General features: G+C 42.5%; 1 protein-coding gene across 4 annotated transcripts in view; it reads right to left on the bottom strand.

The window, feature by feature from the left end:
* Positions 1-25,992, bottom strand: part of ELF1 (E74 like ETS transcription factor 1) — an 89,674-nt gene that overhangs the window by 62,768 nt on the left and 914 nt on the right. Inside the window, exon 2 of one of the 4 annotated variants that reach the window (XM_031045907.2) lies at positions 21,511-21,605. The exons of 1 other annotated variant lie outside the window; for it this stretch is intronic. The gene's annotated coding sequence lies outside the window, so the exon portion shown is untranslated. Of the gene's footprint in view, positions 1-1,955; positions 1,971-5,037; positions 5,113-21,510; positions 21,606-25,992 lie in introns of those variants that run through there. 2 more of the 4 variants (XM_031045908.2, XM_034073995.1) reach the window with 2 other exon arrangements.

Here is a 25,992-nt window from a genome sequence, read left to right as displayed (position 1 = left end):
TATGACCCCATCGAAGTAAAACTGTATTCACTTACTTGCTCCAAAAGCAACTTATTTCATTGTTGCTTTTAGTTGGTGTTTAAAGAAACACACTTCTTTTGGAACAGAAAAGGGCCAGTACAGCACCCAAAGCCATATCTACCAGTCAACCTTGAGATTGTTTCTCAACACAGAAAGTTTCATTTTCATTCATATGCCTAAACCACCTCTGTAAAGAGAAAAAGCCCCAAACAGACACTTCCTCTCTACAGTTCCTTCTTTTCTCTTTTTGAAATAAACAAAACTTGGTTGGGTTTTTTTGAAAACACAAAACACAACAGGATGGCAGCCTTGCAGCAGCTCCCCACCAAGGGCTCCTGGAGCCCCTCTCACTGGGCTCACAGAGCTCTTGAGGAGCTGGTTCAGAGGCCCTGGGACACAGAGTAGTAAATTCTTGCCATTAGTGCGCGTTTGCCAGGCTTTGCACTCCATAGCATGCAAGCTTCATAACTATTTTCTTCACTGTAACAAAGCTTGAACAGCTACAGAAAGTAAATAGCTTCCAGAGGCTCTGAAAAGGGAGAGAAAATAACAGCACAAACCAGCAAATGCACCAAGAGAATTGGAGTGGATAACTACCACCTCCAAGGACAATGTCAGGCTAAACTGTGCCTTCAGCAGACACTGTGCAAGCCCTGGTGCCTTCAAGATACAGTTTTCATGAAAGCTCTTTCTAGAGAGAGTCATCTTCTGGTTGGAAGCACAGCTTCCACTAAAACAAACCATGCTATCACATCCTTGGGAAACTATTCTAGTTAGCTCCAAAATTATCTAATGCAGCACAAGCAGCACGCACAAAAAGGAGAAAACTAGCAGTGTTCTTGTCAACTTGCTTTTAACTTGATATTGAGGCTGGTTGGAAGGGCAAGTTAAACATTAATTTTCTGTCAGCGGTCAGCCCTGGGTATTACAAGTTGTAGTTTCACAATCACATTTTGCTGCTTCTTTCCCTAGCTGCAATATAAAACTGAACAAACACTCAGCCAGGAACTGGAGAACAGCAGAAGTGACTTGACACAAGCTCATAAAAGCAAGGTAGATTTCTCCTAATCTGTCAGCTTTATTAACCCTGTCAGAAGATCCCATGAAAAACACAAGTGACTCTAGAGGAACATGCAGCGTAACAAACAGTGTATCAGCCACAATATATACTGACATGTTTTTTCTCCCAACTGCAGACAACAATTTGAATTAACCAAGCCCACCCTTTTCTTTCAGTTCTGACACTCAGTCTCATGTGGGATGACATTTATACCAAACCCTCTGAAGCAATCAAACCACTACCACGCCAGAAGGTGATCGAGGCAAATAAAGTAGCTTTCAAGTGAAGCAATGAGACCATTAGGGCACCACCAGTAACACTTCAACAAGTACAAGACATCCCCCTCAAAACGAAAGATATATGCCATATACTCACACAGAAATGTTGGCGATGAGTTAAATATAGGGTGTTCTAGAAATAGACTAAAATGCCTAATTATAGAAGCAGACACTGACATTCAATCCATCGAGAAAACAACCCTTTTCCCACAGTTCCCAACCTATGTAGTTAGTATTTGTATTCCTAGCAGATTATCTTAACTGTAATATTTTTTCCCCCAGTACAGAACAAAGTGATTTTCACACGCAAGTTCAATAACTGGAGGCTATAATTTTCACATTCAAACCTGAACCTAGTACAAAGTCACATGTGACCCAAGATGAGGGATCTCTTTAAGGACAAATAAACGACCATAGCTTTAACCAACCGATTCATCACTAAAGATAGCTGGTAGGTAGTTATGGCCTAAAGCACATCAAGGTAGGAATGCATAAACTTCAGTCCCTATCTAATGGGATCCTTTTAGCACAAAGGCTGACACAGTGGGAAGCTTTGCTGCAGGACAGGCCCATACTGAAGAATAAATTGTTTTTACCTCTACACAGATTAGAGTGAGAATGTCTAGAGCCTTTCCCATGGCTGCTGCTGACTTTTGATAAGCAAAAGACTCCAAAATTTCACCATGCATAGTCTCCAGCAGCTACTTTATCTGTGAAGGAACATTTAAGTGAGATTTAATGAAACAACACTTAAGTCAGATTTAAGGAAGCAAATAATCTCTAAAGCTCATCAGTGGCATTAAAACAGTAAGCACAATAAATCACTGGCCTATGGTAGCAAAGTTTCAGCTTTTACAGAGCAAATTGTAACCAAGGCTGGAAATGTGAACTCCACCTCCTGCCACTCCTGTGCTGAATCACCCCCGGTGGCGTAAAGATCTTGCTGCTCCTTGCACACCCAACACAACTCCAGCAAGTTACCAAATCTGTCAGTGAAAACAACAAAATCTGCCAGAGAAAGCCGAGAAACTTCTGCTAACACTTGCAAGAAGTGAAAGCTGTTTGGGAGATCAAAGCTGCTCTTCCAATACACAGGGAAATCCTACATTTTTCTTACAATGTCCTTTCTATCAGCTCACCCGACATAGCCCTATTGTATCCCTTTCCTTGAATAGAGCTGAGCTGAAAAGGGTATGCGTATACCCTCGTGGTGGTGTTCTTTTTACATGCAGAAGTATCTGAGGAGTAACACATGCCACTGAAGTATGATCTTGCAGCAATACTGAAATATCAGGCTATACTAGGCCAACAACATTCTTCAAATCTGGACGTTTACTTCTTGGGATTTTTTTTTCTTCTCATTTGAGTGCCAAGATCACAGACTTGGAAATTCTAATGCTCAACAGATTTTTTTTTTAAAAAAAGGAAAAAAAAAAAGAGCACATTAGAAAACAAGCACTTCTTGTAAAAGCATGGGTCTGGAAATAATATTGAAGCTAACTGGCATCTAATGATACCACTCCCATGGCTCATCTCTCAACAACCACAAACTCGATCCAAACTGAAAGATCCTTGCCGGGGGCGAGGGGGAGAAGAAAATGTTCTGGGGTTTTTTGGTTTGGTGGTTTTTTTGAGACAAACGCAGGCTTTGGCTGTAAAAATCAACAAAAACAAACGCCATTTCTCCGTCCCTTCTAATCCACTTCCCTGCCTTCTAGAAGATCTGTCCAAGCTGTCATCTGTCAGGGTTGGAGCACTTTCAAACCATTTTTTCCTAGCTCCACCACTGCACCCAGATGCTGCTGTAGCCCTGGTGTAGACCTCGTGCAGCAGCAAGAGAGCCTGAATACAGCAGCTTTGCCTTCAAAGAGGAACTGCTCCCCTGAGAAGCCCTGCTCAAGAGAAAGCAGCAGCAGCTACTTACCCTTTAGCACACAAAAAGTGTTCTACCCCAGATAAGCAGCTGCAGCCTGGGAGCCGACTTAGGATAACTCTAGCTTTAAGGCTAGATGTCTTAACAGGGTCCAGCAGAAAGAAGGGGAGGAGAGGTAAGGGAAGGGAGGCTCATGCTCTGACGGTTGCAAAGACAGCTGTTGCCTCAGCCTCACGATCTGAAAGTAGAACTCCCGATTAAAAAAAAAGATGCAAATATATTATGGGATTTTTCAGTTAAAAGAACCCAAAACTTCTATCGTTAACTCAAACGGGGTTGTTGTGGGTTTTTGTTTGTTTCTTTATTGGTGTTTTTTTTTCCTGAGTGTTTCCTCTGTATTTTTATAAGTTTTTTTCTGTGGGTTTTTCAACATGGAACAATGCCTCAAATAAATCTCCCAAAAACTGTGGCTTTTAGAAAGAAAAAAGGCAAATCACAAAATTAAAATACGGTAAAAGCACACAACGTACTGTAGAATGCAGAAGGAAGATAAGGGTGAACACTGGAAAGGCTAAAGACAAGAAATGGCCTGACTCAAAACATGACCACTGACTTAATGGTTGCCTTCCGCTCTCCTTCCCCTGCCACCGATCGCAGTTTTAAGCAAGACTCCATTGTACTTCTCAGATATAAGCTCCATACAGCAATTGAAACTGGAAACTATTGCCCTGGGTGCAACACTTTGAACTCCCTGACATTCCATTTTCAGCAAGAAGATATTCAACTTTATTTCTCAACTGGAAGACTGAAATAAAGGGTCCAAAGTTACATACTCAGACAAAAGTTCTAACGATAGTAGCCTGCATTTCTGTTCAACTATAAACAAGGCAGAAACATTCATTCTTTTCCAAAATACTGTGCTAGAGTTCAGAAGTTCGTAATTAGGAGAATCAAGGTGGCTTTTCATCCCCTGGAAGTTTAAAAAGCAATCTGACACACCGCAATTACCTCCAGGATCTTCTTCTCGCATTACACCTACCACTAAGCCCATTTTATAATTGGTCTGTCCCTCTGCCATGCACGCTATGCCCATGACCCTTGTTTCACAATTATTTCAAGGAAAAGGTGAGCACCTGCCCCATTTTTTGTGCCGTTTAACTCCCTCTCTTTCAGAACGACACCGCTGAGAGAGCCTGGAACCACAATAAGGCTGCAGGCGCAGAGAGCGACCCAACTTCGAAACAACAAACCTGCCATTTTAAAGTTGCTCGGAACCACACTGGACGAACGCTGGAGCAAAGGTGCTCAGAGCCGCGGCGCTCACTACTAACACACTGTCCAACTCGCATGCCTACATGCTAACAGGGTCCAGGTAAATGTCATTTCGGAATAGACTCAGTCTATCGTATAGACCAGTTGCCCAAGGGGTCTGGCTCAGCAGCCTGCCTGACAACCGCCACAGCTTCGAAGGCGACACGACTGTAAAGCACAGCGAACTCAGCTGTAACACACAGGAGCTGTACACGCAGTGCCCTTCGCCCGGGGCGACACACGGGCACTCAGGGCGCTGCCTCTCCAAACATCGCTGTTAACTCTCGCCTCAGTTTATATTAGTTTTTGCCCAGCGCGCCCTGGTCCTGCACTTTACCAGAAGTTCCCTTTCCCCCTCCAGCCCTCCCCGGACGGCCGAGGAGAGCCGCTCCAGGGGCGGGCAGCACGCAGAGGTGGCGGAGGCCAGCAGCCCGATGAAGCAGCATCCCCCCCCCCGCCCGCCCGTCGCCCTTCTCTCCCCGGGGAGCACGTACCGCCTCACCGCCGGGGCCTGTGCCGCCGCCCCGGCCTCCCCGCAGCTTCGTGCAGTTAAAATGGCTCCTGCCGAGGGGGGGGAAGTGGTGCCGGGGCCCCGGCCGGTGACTCACCGCGGGGCCGGGCGGCTCGGCGCAGCACGACACGCCCCGGGCGGCGGCCAGCGCTCCCCCGGGCCCGGCCCGCAGGTGGCGGCGGCCCCGCACCCGCCCCAGGCTGTGCTGAGGGGGCAGGCGGCGGCTCCGGTTCCCCACCCCTCGTGTGCGGTTCCCCCCACAGCGTACAGCGGCGGTGGGCTCACGGCATCGGCTCCGTCGGTCCGGCCGCTGCGGCAGCCCGCCTCTGAGCGCCCACACCTCGGCTCAGAGCCCTCAGGTGACATGCCGCCCCACTCCTCATGAGTAACAAACGAACGCGTTTCTGCTGCCCTGCTAAACTGGTTAACCCCAGGAGAAAGCGAAACTTAGGAGGGCCCAAATCGGTCAGGGAAATCTGGTTAATGTGCAGAGTTCAATGAAGCGGCGACATACACCCGACATCCAACAGGTTGCTCGAGGATCCCCAGTAAATTTCCAGAATGCTTCTTAAGTTCTTTAAACGAACCCTGGTGCCTAATAAAGAACACACTGAAAGCCACCTGGCACACAGACAAAGGCAATGTGACCACTTCAAATGGGCTCCACCAACTCTTTGGGCACACCACAAGGCCTGACAGGAACTTAACCTCAGAAAACACAGCACAGAAGGTGAGGAGCGACCTGGCTTTGGTGGGAAGGAAGCACAGGCTCTGCATGCAGGCTGGTACACCCGCTCATTTTCCATGAATTCCCCAAAGGATAGAGTCCACAGCACATGCTACCCACAAGGAAAGGCAGGTCACAGAGACCCGAGCCCATGCTGGCAAGGAGAAGGTACAACTGCAGGGCAAGGAGCTGAGAGGCAGCGATGGAAAAAAAGTAGCAGAGATGTTGCAATGGGCAGGCAAGATGTGAGTAAAAACCTGAAGCTACTTCCAGCCAACACATTGAAATAATTCCAAATATGATTAAGGGCAGCTGTCATTAACCTTCCCAGTGCTAATTAAACAGGAGTTCCCTGAGCAAAACTCACTGGTTTACCGACATTAGTATCTCCAACTACTGATTAAGTTTAATAACCAAGGAGAAAATTTTGGTTTTACTTCTAAGTAATTCAGTCCCTGTGACAGCTGCAAGGCACTCAGAGGCAAAACTGGCTCCCAGTTTATTGTTTAAAAAGCAGTTATCCAGATATGATTTTATTAGATGTATTTATATTACAAGACAGATATGAACCTGCTTGAGTGAGTTCCACCTTGAGCAAGGAGATGCTCAGAGGGCTGGAGCACCTCTCCTATGGAGACAAGCTGAGAGTTGGGCTTGTTCAAGAAGAGAACGCTTCATGAGATCCTTGCACAGCTTCCAGTACCTAAAGGGGGCCTACAAGAAATCTGGAGAGGGACTTTTTACAAGGGCATGTAGGAATAGGACAAGGGGGGGTGGCTTTAAACTGGAAGAGGGTAGATTTAGATGAGATACTAGGAAGAAATTCTTCCCTGTGAGGGTGGTGAGGTCCTGGCACAGGTTGCCCAGAGAAGCTGTGGCTGCCCCATCCCTGGCAGTGCTCAAGGCCAGGCTGGATGGGGCTTTGAGCAAACTAGTAGAAGATGTCTCTGCTCATGGCAGGGAACCAGATGATATTTAATGACCCTTCAACCCAAACCATTCTGTGATTCTATGATTTTATCATGTTACTTTGCAGCCTGTCTGCTTTAGCAGAAGTTCGGGGGGGGGGGGAAGGCCGCAGCAGATGTTTTTTAAGACTTACTGAGTAAAAAGGTATCAATAAAATCATTATTAAAGCAGCTTTGCCACAGCGCTCGCTCAAAATATGTCTTCATTTGTATTTCTCAGCTGAAAAAAGACCACATGGAGGAAACACTGCAGTGTTATTTTAGTCTATATATTTTCCACCTCTCATAACAGATGTGTTTTCCTCTCCCTCCAAGAACTACATTCTAATCCAATCTTACATCTAAAAGTATTTTTTATTGTGCTGTAAAACCCTTTAGAAATCATGGTGCATTAAGGGGAGAAATCTGACCCAGGTGCACAGCAGTTACAAGGAAACTGTGACATTGGCACAGGGACAATGCCATTTTAATTATTAAAAAAGTCTAATAATTATGTTTTACAGGGAAAAAAAAAAACAAACGACAGTCTTACCCAAGCAATGAACTCAATCAAAAAATCATTAGGTAGTGATGTATGAGCACAGGCTATGCAAACATTCAGCCATTTCTAAGCTAAATCTGGAAGCAGTACTGTTTTAAAAGCATATGTAAAATGTAAACATATTTAGCAAGAGAGGATGCAGGTGGATTTTCATCCCTGGAACTGTATTGGGTTTCTTGTTAATTATAATTTGGCTTAAAGAAGTGACCTTGCCCACTGCTGGGATGAGTATCTTTATGAAACTTAGATCATCATTTGCCCAAAAGACATAGCTAGACACTGACCAACAGCATGACTTAAGCCAACTTAAACAGCTTTAGCCCTCTGCTCCATCCTGGCAGCATATTCCTTGCACAGAGCTTCTCCCCTCCCCTGCTTCCCAGCTCAAATACTTGTGCAGCCACACAGCGCAGCAGAGGTGGAACCTGCCAGCGGGGAAGTTAAGGCTGCACAAATAAATAAATAATGTCTAATGCAATTTCCACTTTGCTGTTGGCCACAGCTACCAGAGACACACACGCCCATTCACATCCCAAGGCGAGCCATGCAGCCAAGTGGACTGCACAACACCTGCATGTGGCTCCCATCTCTGCTGGCCTCACGTGTGACCCTGAGGGTGCCAATTTTCTCTTTGTGTCGTGGCTTGGTAATTGCTGTCCCTCCTTCTCAACCTGCTTTGAAAGCTACAGGTCTACAAGAGTGGGGTGGGATAGGATAGGATGGGATGTTTCCCCAGGAAGCACAAGAAGGGGTCCACAGGAGCCTGCCAGAACAAGGGATGGCATGAGGCTATGAAATCATGCGAGGACACAACAAAGCTGGTGAAGGGCCCAAGTTTTATGAGGAATGGCTGAGGGAGCTGGGGTTGTTTGGTCTGGAGAAGAGAAGGTTCAGGTGAACCTTATCACTCTCTACAGTTACCTGAAAGGAGGTTATAGTGAGGTGGCGGTCAGTATCTTCTCCCAAGTAACAAGTGAGAAGACAAGAGGTAATGGCCTCAAGCTGCACCAGAGGAGGTTTAGATTGGATATTAGGAAAAAATTCATCACCAAAAGAGCGATCATGCATCAGCACAGGCTTCCCAGGGAACTGTAGAATCATCAGCCCTGAAAGTGTTCAAAAACCATGAAGATAAGGCCCTTGCTGACATGGTTTAGTGCCAGACTTCACAGTCCTGGGGTAATGGCTTGAGTTGATAATCTTAAAGGTCTTTTCCAACCTAAATGATTCTGTAATTCTGAGGAGACACCAAAGAGATGCGCTCTGGAAGTAATGCTGCCCCACATAAAAGACAGGTACATTTTAGTCTCGTGAAAAGAGGGCAAAAGGGAGGATTTTGACTGTGTTCAGCTTTCACTCTTAGATGGGGGCTGGGGAGGAGAAAATACTATTTTGACGAAAGGGAGAAGAAACTTTAGATTTAAAAGCTCTTTGTGTTTTTATTTTCCTGCTATATTACACACAAGGTCACCACATGAGAAGCCTAGCAAGCCCCCATTTACATAGAACCCTGCGGTGCCATACCTAAAGCAGCTTGAGATGCTGTAATTCCCCTCTACTATTTCAAAAGGAGATCCTACCACCCTGCTGAGAGTCCAGGCCCACACTGTCTACTCGCAGAGGCTTGGGGCCTCAGCAAACTCTGGCTCAAGTCCAGATAAAAAGTCTGATTTAAGAAAACTCGTTTCGGATTTGGTTTTGTAGGATCACAGTATCTTACACTTTGCAACACATTTAATCTTAGTCATCCCTGTAGGAAGGAATTCCATTGATAAGCATGACAGGGAATAACTCCAGAGCAATGGACATGCCCAAGATCCCACCGTATGTGTATGGAAGAGTACGGAAGAACAGCACTTGACCCAGCCTTCACTCAGGTCTTGAGCTGGCACCCAGGCTCCTGCATCTTCCTTTTCCCTGGTCTACAACAACAAGAAACAGTATCAGCATTGCTAAAGCAGTTTAATACAATGTATCTCTATCATGGCATTACTCTCCTGGTACTTTGGATTTATGGACTGGCATCTCCTGCTGTGATAGGTGCCACATAAAACAAGAGTGAAACTGCTGTGGGTTTCTAACACTGCCAGATGCATAATGACCTAAACATTTACATACCGAGAAATTGCATTAGGAGATTATAAGGAAACTCACTCCTATCTCCAAAGGAAGTCTCTGCTATAGGACATAAGGTGTAGGAAAGTTCTTGTAACTATGTTATTTTACAACTTAACCACAAATTCAGACCATTCTACTTTTCCACCTTGCTGGTCTTCTGAACTTGAGCTGAATTGTAGGAAAGGAAAAGTGGTAGTAAACAAAGCACATACGAGCAGGACACTGTTCTTTTCAAAAGCTGGGAGGGAAGGTATCCTGACTGTCCTGTGTTGAACAGGAGTCCTTCAGTTAGTAATGTCTTCTTTCAAAATACACAAAGAGAGTCTTTCGCAAGCCTGTGGTCTCCCAAGCCTCCAGAAATTATGCCTTGCTAGGAGAAGTGAGATAGATGTTGGAAATGAAATGCATCACAACTGAGCACCAGGCAGCTTTAACCTCATCCATTTTATGCTTCCAAGTTTGCCTCCAGTGTTTCCTAGTGAAGACAGATTTGGCAAGGTGGCTGTCTTTGCCTGTAGAACAGCAACATCCCACACAGCTACAAACCCCTCATCTTGTACAGCCTTACTTCTAAGGTATTCCTAGGTCACATCCCAGACATGACAAGCCTCTAGGAATATCTACTTATATAGTCAATTTCCTCACTCTTCTAAGTCCCTTCCTTCCTCCTTTTGTTACGGGTTTGCCTCTGCTGAGAAGTAATGCTTCTTAGTACTTCTGAGAATGGTTTTAAACGTGGTTATATCCTCTTTTCTACTGGGAGGCAAGCTTCTGAGGGAAAGAACTGCAGAAATACAGGTAGCAAATACAGCTCTGACACAACATAATCCCTAATCCATTCTCAGCCAGAAGCGGAGGGCTTCATCTTATTTCTGACACTTCTCTACAATCCCAACTACATTTTTCTTTCCCAATCCTGTCCTTGCACCAGTTTTGGTCCATGCATCAGGTTAAACCTTCCACTGATCCCATTAACCACATTACGGCAGCACAAAGCTGACTGGGGAGGGTGGGGAGCACTCTCTGCTACTGAATCAGCTCAGACTGTGATGAGGAGCCAGCAAAGGACACAGGACCTCCCTCTGTGGGTGGCGATGAACCACTAGAGTGGGCCAGCTCTAAGGTAAATTTCCACTCCAAAACTCACATGATTGCACAATAGCTGAAGGGGAAAAAAAACTAAACTCGAGGCAGTTACTTGGGGGATGCTACAGGCAGAAAGGACAGAGGCTCTGCTAAACTCACAGCTTCCAGAGCTGAGCTAACTCTGTTCCACCCTCCTGGATGCTACTTGTCTGTTTGTTTTGGAAAGTGCTCTGAAAGTCATTTAGCATCCTATAAATACACCTGCCAGTAAGTGTGAGAGAAGTCACACTCTTACACCCACAGCTCTGACACAGTCACACACAGAAAACAAAATAAAGACACAACAAATTTATAGCACATACTTCTCTCAGTGAATTTTAGAGCATACACCCCCCCCCCCCCCAAAAAAAAAAAAATCAAGAAAGAGAAAGAATTAAACCACAGTCTTCAAGTGTTTCTCAGGTGACGAGAAATCATCATGCCTCACCTAATGTCATCACTAACCACATTCAGACAGACAGTTAAGGCTCCTGCATCCTGAAACACAGTTCGCTCATAATTTGCTACTTCCCAGTTCTTCATTCAGTCATTAAACTGATCCAAAAAGGCCAACATCCCTTACATCTTTAAGTATCACTCTACGCCCTGTTTCAGCATGGGCCCTACAACTAGTAAGGCAACTAATGGGAAGTAAATGAGCAGAGAAACATATTTTATACCAACAAACGGGTAACTCTAGATTTATGATTTCTTTTCATCTAGAATAGCTTACTGTTTGAAAAGACAATTTCTGAAACAAGGCAGAAGACAGTATAGTTCTAATTAATGCCCAAGTATAGTTATACACTGTAATGGCAATGCTATTTTGTATACAGAACACCTCAATAAAACATATTTGCAATGAGTAAAGCCAAAATGACCTCATCTGATTGCTGAATATCCCAAGAGAACCAGCTAGGGCACACCAATATGATGTCTTTATCCCAAGTTTTCACACAATGTGTAGCAGCCCTGAAAATTGTTTAAAAATACACTTTATATATCTTGCGTATGATTGTACATCATCCATGGTTATACAGACTGCAGTTAGATTATGCAAGATCCAAAGGAAATGATCACCTGGGTGAGCAACTGCTTTGAAAGACAAGTATTAGGTAGCCTATCTATTTTTATGGATTTGCATTCAAAACAAAGCAAGTTTTTTAAGCAAATACGGGTTTCCTGTTACTGTGCAACAAAGACACAAAGATGAGGGGATGGTAGGTGTGAAATGAAATTAATATCTAAAACTAAAAACCATACATACAAAAGAAAAAAACAGGTTTTCCAAGAATGACAAACAATATTTCCAGAAAGAAAGTCAATGTTGATTCTTGACGTAGATCAGCACTGGACACCCTATCACAGGGTGATCCCCCACACTATTACACTCTCTTCAGTGCTGCACAGTCCTTGCAAGGGTAATTTTTAAGAGCAGCAGCTCAGTCTGAAACTATTAGAGACATTATTACACCAGTAGTGGTAAACTTAGCCTTTGCTCTTTTCCGTTTCTTACACACACAAAATAAAATCCAGAACTATTTGTAAACATGTTGTTCTGTGGGTTTTGGTTTGGTTTTGATGTCAGAATGTTCTAATCCTTGTAAATATAAAACAGAAAAAAAAATATCGGGCAAATGAATAAACAGAAATATATACTAGGTGCAGCTATGTTTCAAATACATGCAGAAAGGACATAAAAGCAAGGACTGGGTGAGTTTTACATGGTCAAACAGTGGTTTCTCAACTGGGACACTAGTTGGCTGAGGAATCCTCTTAAAAAGCTGTCTTTTTCCTCTTCTCATTCTGTGAGTCACTTATTGCATTTTTGAATGTTGCAACATATTCATGAATAATAAACACTGAGAAGAAGAAAAAATACCCAGTGCTCACACTGGACTTCTTTTTATAAAGTCTATATTTATCAGTATAAAAAATCAAATCAAGAATGAGGCTGAGATTTGCAGAAGTTTCTATGCAAGGAATGCCATTAATCACAGACAAAGTATTCGGTACAGCCAGAGACAGGCACACAGATACGCACAGAAGTTACAGCAAGGCAATGTTAGTATTACTATTATTGTTTGGCCTTTATACAGAGCGAGAGGATAGGGGAGGGATCATAATGTTCCCCATCAAGCCCTCTCCTGAGGGAGAACAGCCGGGCACCGCCCTTACTAGCCAGTTCTGGGCCCAAAGCTACACTTCTGCAGCTGCTTTGCTTTCTTTACCAATTCTTTTTCAGAGGGCAGAGTTAGGCTGTGGAGACAGCGCAGCCTCATAGAGGCAACTGTGCAGCAGGAAATGATTGTTGATATCCTGAAGAAACAACAGAGAATTATTTATTCACATTAGTGCTTTAGACAATAACAAAGAGCATCTCGTAAATATATATATGTGCGTGTTGGGGTGGCTGCTGCAAGGCTGTCCTCTGCTCCACTCAGATGAAAAGCTCTTTGCTTCTATTCCGATTCCTGTTCTCCTTCCAGTCCCGCCACCCTAGGCAGGCCCTATCAACTGCCTCACACACTTGTGCCAACTCCCTGGGTGGATGCAGACCAAATGTATGGAATTAAAGGAAATCCAGACAAAACATCACTTTTAGGAAAAATACTGAACGAGAGTTCCACAGATATGTTACATTCTTTTAAGAAATCAACAGGGTATTTCTGCACTGCTGAGGATGTGAACACAAAGAAAAGGAAAGTACATTTATTACAGCTCTTCCAGCTGCCCCAATTAATGGGAAAAGATGATAGCGCTAACTTGAAGAGACACGAGAGAAAAAATCTGTTGTGCAAAAAAATGAGCTAATGTGAATGAATGAATTTTCCATCATAACTCATCCAGAGAACTGACTATTAAAGAACAGTTAGCGAGAAACATCACCTGGTTCCTTGCTTGTTCAGGAAACAATCAATACTTTCAGTAGCAGACTTACCTATCCAAATACACGCTACATTAACCAATTGGTGACTACATAAATCATGGAGAAGAGAGAAAAAAAATAAAGACTGCAGGATGCAAAAGGAGGGGTGTCAGGAGGTTGTGCTGCAGGGAGGGTGACCTGGCTGCTGGAAGGACACGATTTTGATTCCTCAGCTCCATTTCAAGCTGCACAAGCACCAACCTCATCTTCAGCCACATGAGCCATCCTACCAGCAAATCTTCAAGATCACAATCCTGTGGATCACACCAAGAAACCAAACCAATACCTCTACTATTGTCACTTGTCCATAAAAACAAGGTAAGGCAGTTGGACATATCCACTGCACACACACCTACAGGGTCAGTTCCAAAGAGAATTGCTGCTGCTACTATAATCTGTTTTCCAAAAGCCTCCCAGGAATTATCTTTCTTGATTTTGTGGTATAAACAAAATTTGGAACCAGAGGATAAGAGGATAAGAGGACATTATGGCATACATGGTTTCTCATATGTGATTTTTCTCCTGCTTTCCGCTAACAGAGGTCATTTATTTAATGGAGGGAGCTCACATATTCTCCAAGTAATCTGTCATAAAGACTTAGTATTCTCAATGCTCTATTCAAAGTACTACATACACATTTATGTTTGATATTTCAGACTAATGCTGTCAGTTTAGCATTCCAGCATGTGTGTTTAACCTTGTAACCCATTTTGTCCTCCATTTACTGGGGGTCCATCAGCTTTAAAGGTGTCTGTGCTCTGGAAAACATCCCACTAGCCAGATGGGAATGATTTCAACTCCCTCTACTATCAAGGGACAGAGACCCAAATTTTAAGGTAGAACACTCTCATTCTAGGACAGTACCCTAAATTCAGAGTGTTTCATTCACTGTTTCTCTGTAACCAATTTCATTTCTTGAACTTTTACTCCTAATGTTCCCCATTTTTAGCAAAACATTAGAAATGTTTTCCAGCATTACATATGGGACAAATATATACTACTCATGACTGTGGTCATAGAAATCTTCCTTTACTTCAACCACTACTGAAGAGCAACATCAAACTAATTTTATTTTTATAGCCAGAATAATTCAAACAGCTTTTCTTCAGACAGTGGTCAATGATCTCAGCCAGGAAGGAGAGAGAGTAAAGAAAATGTCTGCTGTTTTTTTTCTCCTATTAAATGCTCACATCCTCATGCCTGTTGGTTTTAGGATATGAGCCATTGCTACTCTGCATAAGCTAGAAGCAGCCTACTCACTGCTACTCTCTGTTCTGTGAGAAAATTAACTCCTCTGTCCTAAGCAAGCACCCTTTAGCTCCTTTATTACTGATCCTTAATTGCATGCAGTAGCTGCTGCTTCCTCAGAAGACCCCAAGTAAACTACTTGAAGGTTGTGGTTCCAGGTGATTCCAGTACAGGGTTAGGTACTTTATTTCTACTTACTTTCCAAAATTATACTAATTTCCATTCATTCTATTCCAGAAAATTACATTATCCAGTGAACATTTTTAAATCTACACAAGTATATCATCTGTGCACCATCCCAGCAGAAGTCAGATCTGGAGGTCCAGAAAATATGCTACAGAATTATACAGCATGTTGGAAAATTCATTTGTACCATTAAATACCAACTAGTAACACCAAGCAGCAAACAGGGAAGATACCACCTGCATCATCAGGAGACGCATATTTGCATTTTTGAGGTGAAATAGCAGCTGGGAGGGAAAAAGGGAGCATCATGCTTTGGGTACAAATTCACAGGAAACCTAGCTCTTGACTTACAATGCTCAGAGAACAATTCATGTTTACAGACAGAAAAGAGCAGGCCAAAGATCTGCAGGCCAAAGGTAATACAGCAAAGACCTTTTACTCTACAAAGACAAAACACAAGAATGGGGGAAACAGCATATAATCATTGAGGAATTGTGTTCGATCGGGGATTGTTTCCTTCCACACTTCTGTATTCTTTGAAATGGGGGTGGTGGTATAATGTAAGGTGTGAAAATATGGTTTTCTCTTTCCCAGTTCTACTTAACTAAAGAAAATTATAACCAGGCTCTCACCCCTTTGTGCATCAGTCTTCCATCTTACAGAATATTATTACTGGTGTAACCACACAAGTCTTGAAAAAAGGGAATGACTTTTACTAACAGGAGGTTGAGCTCATGGTTATGCCCAACTGAGAAAGCTCTGGTGCTTCACTGCTGGTTACAGCTCACTTAGAAAATCTAATCATTAATTAGGTGAAAAAACTGCTTGTCCACACTTAATGCTTCTTATCTCCTCAAAACTACATCATGCTAACACAATGTTTGGGAGAGGAGGAGAAAGAAATCCAAGCTGTAACTACAGATGCTTGCTTTTCAACGTTATATAGAAGCACCATTCAGATTCAAGTCCATTTTCTTCACATTTAGTAAAAGCGACCACTTTGTTCTTGCAAAAAAAAAAAAAAGACACACTAAGCTGGGTGAGAGGAATTTCAATTTTTCACTATGGGCAATGAATTCAATTCAACATTCTTCTGTAAGTGTTGATCTAGCTCCCAGTTATTCTATAGTATATATATGTTATATATACATACCATATAGTTTATATATTTAAACTATTGCAATTTTATCAGTTTCTTCTGCATCTTGTTTCCCTGGCTCTTATCCTTACGGGAGGAGGAGAAAACTACTTTGGATCAACTCAACATTCTTTTTATTTCATTCCCTTTCTAATTTGTTGTATCTTATTTTCTTTCATTCCCAGTTCTGTTCCCTATTTTTCAGGCATGTGAGCTAACATTCAAGATACATTTTGGAATAAAGATGGAAGAATTTGATTGCAGTGGCTCCAAAAAGCAAAAGCATGGAGACATCTTGTTTTTCAGCCACCAAGCTCTGACCACATTTGGTTAAAATACACGTACAATTGTCATCTCCTTTCCTGAGTTTCTGAAACTGTAAGTAATGTATTTTTTAGGAAGATAAAACCGTAATCCCAAGAAAGGATTTTCCCCAGAATGATGAAAAAACACCCTTAGGAGTTTTATTTCTACTTGGCTTCAATTCACTAAAAGGACATGATTAATTTGATGGATAAGAAAGAGGGAGCACAAACAAAAAAGTACCAGTAACGGTGTTCATAAAGCCACCTTCTCACATTTCTTTAACACAGTATCCAAATTCAGTGGTTTTCCTAATACTTCCCATTTATAATAGCTTCCTCTGCTAAACGGCAGTCATTCTGCTATACAAAAGAACCACAATTATGCATTTTCTCCCTTAAACTGCACCTGCACAAATACTTGTGCCTACTGAAACACCTGTAAGGCTACTGCTTAGTCTGGTAATAAAATACACAGAACGAAAAGTTAAATGTGAACATGTATGTAATAGATCCTTCTCCATCTCCAAAAAGTAAAAAAGAAAAAGAAAGGGAGGCTTGATATGGTTTCCATCACGTCATAAATCTGAAGCACCAATGAACAATATGGTCTCTATCTAGTATTACTACATGTCTTGACATCAGTCTGAAACAAGAAAAGGGAGAACGCATGTGCTCTAGAGGATTAGAGACTTCAGAAAAATAAGTAATAATTTCAACAGGTATTGAGGCAAGGATGTAACACCTAGAACCTAGTCTGAGTTTTAAAGTCTATGAAGAAGTACATGGTATTTAGCACTAACTTTCCACAATAAAAGCAATTCTCTCTATAACTACCTTTTTTTCGACAAGAAAACATGAAATGAGGCGTTTTCTTTCACTAAGGCTCATAGATTTAGCAAAAGAGGAGAAACAATCCACCTAACTAGTAAAGTCTGTGAGGGAGTTCATATAGTAACAGCCTTAGGTATGACTTGACCTTCCAACAGCTAGCCACACCACAATGATAAAACAGAGACTACAAACTCCCATTTCTGCTGCAGCTTTTTATTTCAAATGGAATAAACACAACATCTACAAAAGTTAATGTACTGGTTTTCTCACAGGAAACAAACTTCTACTTCCCAAGCAAACAACATCCTGAAAACATGTTCAGCTGTCCAACCTCTGCTTTAGAGACTGCCCCAGAAATTACACCCAGGGGTACAGTGAACAGGTAGACCAGACTTTAGGTAAAGTATCTGCAAAAATTCGCCTAGGATGAGGTCCGTAATGACAATCATATCCTTCACTCCCAAAAGTGTACAACAATGATAAAAAGATATCAGTAAATCTGATCACAAGGATATGAAAACTATTCAACATCAATATATGTACGTGTCCTGGAAAATTTCCACAAATGGTCATTTGCCAAGTATATAAAAGTACATTTTTGGCTCTCACCATCTTGGCTGTAGTATATTTATGGTCAGAAGCCAGTTCATTCATTCATTAAAATACTACACCTGTAATAGTTGAAACGTTTTACTACATTGTAATATTAACATTTGAAAACTGAATTTGAAAAAGGGTTAGTAAAATTTTCTTACAAACCCTAAAGTAATCTCAATCTGTTAACCCATAAAATTTGTTTAACTAAGGAAACCTTTAAAAGAAAATCAAGTTTTCTTTTGGATGGCTCCACATGAAGGCTTTACTTGAAAAGGCATCCAGTGAAAGACAACTGCAAAAAGCACAGATACCCAAATACATAAGGGAAAAGCTTGGCACTGCTTCAGAGGAGGTAAGCAGGTATTGGGGGACCTGTTCTCTGCACACAATTACATGTAGGTGTAATTCCCCTCTTCCAGAAGGAAGCATAAAAGTAAAATGCTGGCACAAGCCTGCCAGCATAAGGTTTACAGCTCAATAGACCACAGACACGTCTTATTTCTAGTATCTCCACTAACACACCACTAATTTCCTCAACCCACCCCCCGCAGCTTCTCAGTACAGTTACCAGAACCTGCCTCAGCTTTGCCACCTAAGCTGCCGAGCCCCTTTTGACTAAAATAAATCTACTGTGTAAACCATGCAAGTTGCATGGAGACCAAGCTGCCTATTTTCCTTACACATGGTACAACGATGCTCCTCCTTGGGATGCCCATGCAAACCACCGCTTCCAGTGATGGTGTGATAAAGCCAATGCCTTTTTCTGCACAGCTGTCCCTCAGGCCCAACATTTTACTTAGGAGATGACTGTCTGCAGCAGGGATCCATATCAATGAAATGTCAGCCATTTCATCAGATGGTGCTGCTTGGCATGTGCGAGGGCAGGCATGCAGGGAGAGCAAGAAAAAGCACTGTGCAAGAGCTGCCTGAAGGCGCATCTGTTTTGAGAAACTACTGCTAGAAATACTCAAGCTCTGGCCTTTCTTCTGGGGCTTGGTAGCAGCTTTGTGTTGCATCCATCTGCAACTCAGGAAGCAGAGCAGGAGGGAGGAGGCCCAGGGTCCAGGCCAAGAAGATGTTGGAGCCCTCTGTCTCCCACTGTCGTTTCAACTCAGCACAAATGGCTGTGTGAAGACAAGAAATGGTCTTCTTTAGGCTCCAGGGGAAATGTATTTTAATGCATGAACGAATTCAGTCATCTGTACTTACTCAGTTTGCATGTTTCTGTTGTTTAAATCAGTTATCTCCCGCAAAACAGTTAAGTTTTTGAAAGTGCATTGGACTACGCTCTTTTCCAAGAGATTTCTTGTTCTTAGGAAACACATTATTACCACAACACATTGGATCAGTGTTCCTACAGCAGTGTATGAACACTAAGTACTGTCACCACCCTTTTTTCTGACTACTCTTGCTGTGCTTTCACCCACAATACCACTTCCCCTGCCTTTTATCGTAAAGAAATAGCAAATCCTGTGCTACAGGGCAGCATAACCTCTTCATGTCTTCAACAGTTTAAACTGGTGATAGAGTGCACTCTCTCAGTTTTCCTCAAAACAAACATATCTGCTGTAATTCTCTTGATCAGCGTCAGACCTTGATCAACAAGAGACCTTGCAATTTCTCATTGAACTTCCTCTTTTAATAAAATCAAAGAGCAGAGATCAGATGCCAGCATGCTCTTCAATCCCCCCTTGTCTGAAAAAGGTCTCTAAAGGTCTGCAGCAAGTTGCAAAATTGCAATTTTCCCACCAGCAGTTCCACTTCTCAACCACCAGCTTGAGTCCCCCTCAAGAAGAACCCAAGCACACCCCAAAAACATCCAATACACGCTTAACCTGCAAGCTGCTGGAAATGACACAGTGACAGTGTCTCTCTAAGCAGCAGCAGATGTTGAAGCAACAGCCAGCAGATACCATGTGAGCTAGCTTCTGCCCCTGGGGCGTGCTCAGTTTCCTACCTGAATATATGACATACAAACAAGTCACAGAACAAGGTCAAGCAAGCTGAAAAACCTCATTAAATTGCGTTGATGTCTCTATGACCCAGTACTTCAGACACTGTAACTGCTTCATGTCACTGTTGTATTAACAGAGGAAAAAAAGACAAAATATCACCCTGCCTCGAGTAAGGAGAACCTGAAACAGGAGGTTTTAGCAAGAAAAAAAAAGAAAGGTATGCCTGCATAAACACATAATTAAAAGAAGGAAATTAAAGTAATTCTGGGGAGCAGGCAAAATTACATCTTCACTGGTAGCAGATATGCTGGATTAGGAACTACATGGGAAGTCTGCACACACACTCACATGGCAGGCACATTCAATAAAAACACCTAACTCTTGAGTACCTTGATTACAGTTGCATTTGGCACTGGTGAAAGGGGAAACCTGGCAGAGAACACAGTCTAACTACTATTTCTAGCCGTTGTTAATTTAGTTGTCTGGGTGCATAATTATTCTACATACACACTCACAATTTGTACAAACAGTCAGTTATATTAGCTCTGCTATTTAATAATATTATGTTCAAATTTGATATGCCCCTGAGATGGACATAAGTCACTTGACAATTCTGTAGATTTTAATCTCAACCTAAAACACTGTTTGACTTCACAGCCAGAAAGGGAATAAAACTCACTAAATATTACAAAACCAGGAAGATGGCACAAGGTGGCAAACCAGAACCCACAACTGCACCTTCAAAACAGACAGACCTTTATTAGTGAATGAGAACCTGTATCTCCTAGAAATCACTACTGCATTACCATTAACTCTGATGAACATTGTGAGGGGCATATAGATCGAACCCTGGAAGGATGCACTGTCATTATTTTCTCAAACATCAACATGTCAATATGGCAGCTGAGAGAAGCGGTTTTAGAAATCATCTTTGAGAGGAGCACTTTGGTGCCTAAATATTTCCAAGTTAGCAGAAATACTTCTATGCCTGGTTTTGAGAAGTCCAGAGATACTGCCTTAGAAGAACTTAGGCTCCTCAAGTTTCAGTTCTTTTCAACAAGAAAATTTCCATTAATGTCACCCCATACAGAAAACACAATTTTTTACCTGAAAACATTCACAGGATATTTTAAAGTGTGAATGAAAAAGCCCAAATCAAAACCACAGTACAAAATATTGAAAATCAGACCATGGCACTGCTTTGCTTACCTTGTACCCTAGAGTAGGTGCAATAAAATAAATTTCTACAGAAAGAAATACTTCAACACTTGAAGTGTATTTATTCCAGTTCAGATGCCAAAGGAAAAGAATGTGTGTTTGTTGTACAAAAAAGAATGAACTATGGAATTATAAAACATCATCTTGTAACTATTTAGACTCAATTGCAATTCCCAAATGAAACTGAACTTTGCTGTGAAGCTGCCTGAAAAGCTGTACAGGTAATGTTTTGATGTGATTCAAGCAGTCAGTCATGTGGTTCAGGTTTCAGAATGATTTCATCACCATAACTTTTTGTTTTAGTGACTGCTGGGGGTGCTATGCTGCCCAGCCGTACGCATGGGTGCCCATTCCCCTGCCTGCCATGTCTGCTTGCAACAGGAGATTGCAGAGGGAAAGGCATGCCCGAAGGACACAGGGGTGGTTAAGGGGAGACTGCAGGTACAAAAGCTCTCAGCAGCTGACCTCTGAACAATGAGCAACATCTTTGCCTATCTAATGGCACGGGAAATTTCTTCATCCCTAAACACAGCAGTCAGTATCCTGAGGAAGGAAAGACGGTACACCAACCTGGGAATGAGAGGACTCTGTACCAACAGGGAGCAGTAAGTGAGGAAGGTGAGCACCCAATATCCTGTCTCCAGCTGCCACCAGATGTTGATGCTCTGGAGGAAAGTACACAATAATTAATCATAATCCCAGAAGTCAAATTAGAAGAAAAAAATGGTCTTCCTGTCCGAAAAGAAAAATGGTCCTCCTGACTGAAGAGAAAAACAGCCAAGTTCTGTAGCATGACACTTTATTGTAATCTTATCCAAGGTGGGAACATGTGCTACCAGACACAGAAAGCACTGCAAATAATCTTGTTTCCTCAATCTAGGCAAGAATGCAGGTGAACAGAGCACAGTCCCTCCCTTCTGTATGCACTGGAAACATCCTCCACCGAGCCAAGCCACAGCAAATCTTTGAGAAGGAAACCCCATCTCACTTTATACACTCCCAGCAACAGCAAATTCATTAGAATGCTTTATTGCCCTTGTTGCCATTTATTATTTCATGGTAAAACATACCTAACTGTATCTCCTAGACACTGGATGTCTTAATAGGGTCAAGTATCATGTATTTTCCTTACGGAAGGATATAGGATTGACATATATATACAGGATATAGACAGACATGATTTCTCCTCTCAGTCTCTTCTGAGGGGAATAAACTCTGCACACCCTGCATTGTAAAACTTAGTTTCCAAACCTTGGATCACTTTTGTCACTGTACTCTTACTAATAGTTCACATCCTTCCTCCCATGTCAGCAGCAAAACCACACACAGAATTCCCATGATCTTACTAATGCCACATACTTTCCTATTTCTGTGCAATATTTATATTGCTATACAGCCAAAGACCACACTTCGGTCACAGCACTACCATGAAAAGTTGTGTTGAGATGATTCCCTGCACAAATTCTTAAGCCTTCTTTCTAATTACCAGTTTGAAGACAGTCCCCTATCCTGCTGGTGCAACTGCATTCCTCATTCCTTTGTATGTTGCTGTATGGAAAATGCTTTCTGCTGGATGCTGACCATTTAAAAAAAAAATATTTGGAATATGTGCACAAACCTGCATGTAATCTATGAGTAACTATGAGATATCATCACAAAAACTGTGAACGTAACAATATTAAACAGCCTTACACCAAGATCCAGCCCCAGGGGACCCCACAAGAAACAGCTGCACTCTCATAGAAGAAAAGCATGCCTAAGTTCCTCACTAAACTATGAAAGACTTATGAAGCAACTTTGCCAATGTTTGTGGTATTTATTCCACAGTGACTCCATGGCACAATTGTTTTAAACTCACACTTCACTGCAGAGTTAATAGACATATCAGGGACACAATATAGGGTGAGCCTGCTACAATAGAACACTTGATGAATAGCTTAGGAATTTGGAAGATGTGTTTTTTTACAATTCAAAAGGCTGGGAAGCAATTTGCCCTAGTTCTACTGTAAACTGGTCTTTAACAATTGTTAAGTCATTCTGAAAGATTCAGAACAAGTAAACCCTGGGTTGTCGTTTATTTCAGAGGCTCCATTTTAAAGTTTTCATTTTTTTCAGCCAGGTAAACAAACAGTGAATAATGTGAGTATGGAAAAGCATTCACACAATTAACCAAAGAGGTTTAGGTTCAATTCTCTGTTAAAAAAAAAAGAAACATCAGAATGAACTGGATGTCAGCCAACCTAGTATCATAATTCAGCACCGTATTTCCATGTATATAAACGTATACACAGTATTGATGAACCTTGTAGCACCACATTTAGGCAGTCGCTGAACATTTGCAGTGTGAGATTCTCCTTCCAGCTGCTTGTAACTTGGCCAGACTTTGGCTGTTTGGGTTGAAATTTTCCAAGTTGAATGTCTGCCTCAGGTTAAATTTTGTTCCATGTGTTGTAGAGGTTACCTCCCAGTGAGGGGTGCAAAAAGAGGCAGACTTCAATTAGAACAACTCAAGTCACAATACTTCAGCTGTTCCCAGAACAAGACCAGGGAAAATGTTGTCTTTCAGTGTTAACAGAAATCTCTGGCAAACTTTGAAGGCTACAGCATCCTTTCAGCTCTCGGAGACAGATTTGAAATTTGACATCTGGGCTGGAGCTGCTATACTGGAGATGTACCTTTTGCTGGCCCTATGAAAAATCCGCTTGTATTTGGTCAAGTGTCCAAACTGCACTTTGTGCATTTTCAGTGGGTATTTACTAGGCCACATCCACGTTCTTCACAACTCTTCATGCTGATCAGATAACATAGGCCATCCCCACAGTAATAAACACCTTCTCCCCCAGTGCCTGTGCAGGACAGGGCTGCAGCTCAAGTAGCAGTGCCCCAAATCAGAGAACAGCAGAAGGCTCCAGGCTTCCCACATAAAGCTACAGCCACAACAGTACCAGGCACCTGGGACAGGAGCAGGAGTCCTGCTTCTCCCTGCCCCATCCTATGGGTCTTCGCAGCAACACAGAGCACAGCAATGACATAACATAACCATTGGTACCCTCAACAAAGAGCTCAACTGCAAAATCCCAGGTCATACATGAAGAACACAGCCGATGAAGGATGGTGACATGAGTATGCTACCCTAGGCTGCCTATCTGCTTTTCACCTCTTTTCCTAAAGGAAAGAAAACCTTGGAAATCACACACAACAAAAGTATTAAAAATTCAATTAACATGGCAGAATTCAGGAAATATTAGAAGTAAGTGGCCTAAGGCAATTAAAACCATCTCCTAGTGCTTATATGCATAGAGGTCAACCTCTAATTGCAACTGACCTGGTCACATTTTTTTTCCCCATAGAAGCTTTGCTATAATTAACACACAAATCCTTCTTTTTGCCCTTGTTCTCTAGAGCATCACTACATACATTCTAACCACAGAGGGAATTATTCCTTTTGTCTCAGGTTCTTTTGTGGTTCTCATCACTGCAGTAATCCTTAAAGTAAAGGATACTGTTATCCACACTGTTTTAAGGATGGGAAAACTAAGATATGAAAAGATTATAACAAAATGCTCCAGACACTGAGTGAGCAGTGCTGACACTCAAGACTTGTATTTCTAACACGCTTAGACCTGCAAAATATCTTCTGCACATAGAGAGCTAATAGCCAATGGACTTTTGATCCAGACAAACAAGCTCAGTGAAACTGCAAAGCAGATCTCAGGGACTCAGACCAGGCACCCAGAAAACCCAGCAGCCCATGTGCAAAAACCTTTACATGTATGTGGAAATACTATGACGAAGGCAGGGGTTGCAAAATTCAATTCTCCAGCCATCTCAGGTGTGAAACTGCCTCTTCCTCTACATATATTAATCTGCTTCATTCTTGTTACCTCTTACTGCTGCCCAGCCAGGGAGCTGCAACACGTTGGCAGACACACCCCTGGTTCATCACCCCAGCTGGCCAGGATGGATGGTGGCAGATCATAAAATCATAGGATGGTTTGGGTTGAAAGGGATCTTAAAGCTCACCCAGTTCCAACCACTTGCCACGGGCAGGGACACCTTCCACTAGAGCAGGTTGCTCCAAGCCGTGTCAACCTGTCCCTGAGCACTGCCAGGGATGGGGCAGCCACAGCTTCTCTGGACAACCTGTGCAGTGCCTCAGCACCCTCACAGGGAAGAGTTTTTTCCCAAATATCTAATCTAAATCTACCCTTCATCAGTTTAAAACCATGTCATGACAGAAATCATCACTGCACACAAACCAGATGAGCTGGGCATTTTTACAACTCTCACGCACTTCACTTCTCAAACTTGCCAAAGGGGTAGGGCTGGGCAACGCGAAAAGGCAGTAAATGTATAGAATACGGAGCGTATAGGATCAGCTACATCCACTGGGTGGCAGGCATGTTTCACGGGATCCAGAGATGTGTGTATATAGGGAGATACCAACCAAACCTCTTCAATACCCTTCTTGTTCCCTGTCTCAGAAGCAGCAATTGAGCAGACACGGTAAAAAACCAAAACCCCACAGAGCAAAATTAACATATTCCACCTTCATTTTTAAGACCACCTTCTTGCCCACAGCAGCACTGAGGCATTCACACTGTCCTGGCACTCCATGGTCAGAGCTGTGCGGACATGTGAAGACCCGTGTCACTTTTGTGGGTTGGTGTCTTAAGCAGGGACCTCGTAAGAGTCTTCAGAAAGTCTCTACTGCACTAAATAATGCGTAAAGAGCAATGCCTACAGAGACCAAGCCTTTAAACCCTTCATCAGATTAACAAACTTAGTGGGGGGATGACTTGTTTTTGGACTGAGCTGTAAATGTGTCCACGTGCTAAGTTTTAAAGTTCATGGAAACATAAAAAGCCAGTATTTTCCATGTATTCCCACTCAGCACCTGAACAGAATCATATCACGATTCACCCAGGTGTTTCTGGAGAAGAGGCAGACGACCAAATTTCAACCCGACACATGTTTTTATAACCGAGTTATAAACTACGTAAAACCTGCACTTATAATGGAAACGCTGACAAACATGTAACTGCTGCAGTT

The sequence above is a fragment of the Melopsittacus undulatus genome, chromosome 2 (assembly GCF_012275295.1).
Source record: "Melopsittacus undulatus isolate bMelUnd1 chromosome 2, bMelUnd1.mat.Z, whole genome shotgun sequence".
NCBI classification, from domain to species: Eukaryota; Metazoa; Chordata; class Aves; order Psittaciformes; family Psittaculidae; genus Melopsittacus; species Melopsittacus undulatus.
Note: the sequence above shows the minus strand (reverse complement) of the source record. Positions and strands in the feature narration are given on the sequence as shown.